Genomic DNA, 1807 nt, shown 5'->3' with positions numbered 1-1807 from the left:
TATAACATTTTAGAAAACAGCGGACGAGCTAGGTGCGGTAGAAAATAAGTCAATGGCAAAGTGACACCAGAAAATACTATTAACGACTGCCTGGGTAAAGAAATATGTAATTAACATCAGCACACGTGCACTCTGTGCTGTGACCCCGGGCGTCGCGGTGGACGAGCAGAGGACACGCTGAAACACCAGCGAGCACAGAGCACGGAGTACCGTACACGAATGGAGAAGCAAACTGGTAATTCAGAGGGGCAAAAGTACTGCCTACTGTTGACAGGAAGAACAAAGCGGGGCCATCTATCCCGGTCGTTCAGAATTAGAATAAGTCATTTACATTCAAAATAAAAGAAAACCATTACATAGAATGTTACATGAAAGCGTTAAAGGTACAGTATGAGTGGCAAAGAACATACAGCAGAGTCCCGCTAATCCGAACACCGGTAATCCGAATGTTCGGTTAATCCGAACATGAAAACTATTAGTCTAAGTATGGAAAACTGTGTGGTAAACTGCTGCACGTACACACTATTTTAATTTACACAGTACAGGAAACATGAGTTAGTAAAATTCGCAAGAAAACATTAGGTTTAAACAACGCATAACAATAAAAGAAAAGCTGTCAAACTTACTAAAATACAGCGGACATTTTATCCCTACTTTTTAGATGACAAAAACTCAGTCTTGTTGAAACTTCCTGGCAGATTAAAACTGTTTGCCCGACCGAGACCTTTCCCTTTCGCGGGCAAGTGCTCTACCAACTTTATTTCGTTTTTTTTTTCTAAATATCTTTTTTTTATTTTTTTTGCATTTTGTTCTTTATTGGTCGTTGTGTCTGGTCGTTGCGGACGTCGCAAGACATCCTGTTCAAGTTCGTTGGTTGATCCTTCCACTCAGTTTTTTATTACAGAGGCCAACCGGCTCTCTGACCGAACACGCTGAGCTGCCGTGCCGGCTACCAACTGAGCTACCGAAGCACGACTGACGTCCGGTACTCACAGCTTTCCTTCTGCCAGTATCTCGTCTCCTACCTTCCAAATTTTACAGAAGCTCTTCTGCGAACCATGCAGAACTAGCACTCTTGAAAGAAAGGATATAGCGGAGACATGGCTTAGCCACAGCCTGGGGGATGTTTCCAGAATGAGATTTTCACTCTGCAGCGGAGTGTGCGCTGATATGAAACTTCCTGGCAGATTAAAACTGTGTGCCCGACCGGGACTCGAACTCGGGACCTTTGCCTTTCGCGGGCAAGTGCTCTACCAACTGAGCTACCGAAGCACGACTCACGTCCGGTAGATTGGAAGGTAGGAGACGAGATACTGGCAGAAGTAAAGCTGAGGGTACCGGACGTCAGTCGTGCTTCGGTAGCTCAGTTGGTAGAGCACTTGCCCGCGAAAGGCAAAGGTCCCGAGTTCGAGTCTCGGTCGGGCACACAGTTTTAATCTGCCAGGAAGTTTCATATCAGCGCACACTCCGCTGCAGAGTGAAAATCTCATTCAGTCATTGGTTTTTGGCGTAATGAAGACTGTCCGTTATATGACGCATTGTTGCTCCATCGTCTCATAAACATCAAACCAGCAGGTGTAGCAGTGGACTGTTGCCCCAAATAACTGACTGCAAAGTCAAGGGCTTCTGCTGCGTCACTGTGTCGCAGTAGCTCTCCTCTGTCACTTCCGTCACAGCAGTCCACTTCTTCCTGGTCTTGAGGGACAGCAGCGTCAGTGAGGTTCTCCACGCACGCCCCATCCGCTGCAATCCACTCATCTAGGTCTCCTTCACTTGCCTCTTTACATCCAGGGATTGTCTGTATCAT

The 1807-nt window shown here is 46.4% G+C and overlaps 1 non-coding gene across 1 annotated transcript; it reads left to right on the top strand.

Annotated features, from left to right (window-relative positions):
- The first annotated feature begins 1351 nt into the window (after window positions 1-1351).
- Window positions 1352-1426, top strand: Trnas-cga. The gene has a single exon. It is a non-coding gene; the product is annotated as a tRNA-Ser (tRNA).
- The last annotated feature ends 381 nt before the right edge of the window (window positions 1427-1807 follow it).

This window comes from Schistocerca piceifrons, chromosome 8, assembly GCF_021461385.2.
Source record: "Schistocerca piceifrons isolate TAMUIC-IGC-003096 chromosome 8, iqSchPice1.1, whole genome shotgun sequence".
In the NCBI taxonomy this organism is placed as follows: domain Eukaryota; kingdom Metazoa; phylum Arthropoda; class Insecta; order Orthoptera; family Acrididae; genus Schistocerca; species Schistocerca piceifrons.
This window is presented reverse-complemented; position numbering and strand designations above follow the sequence as displayed.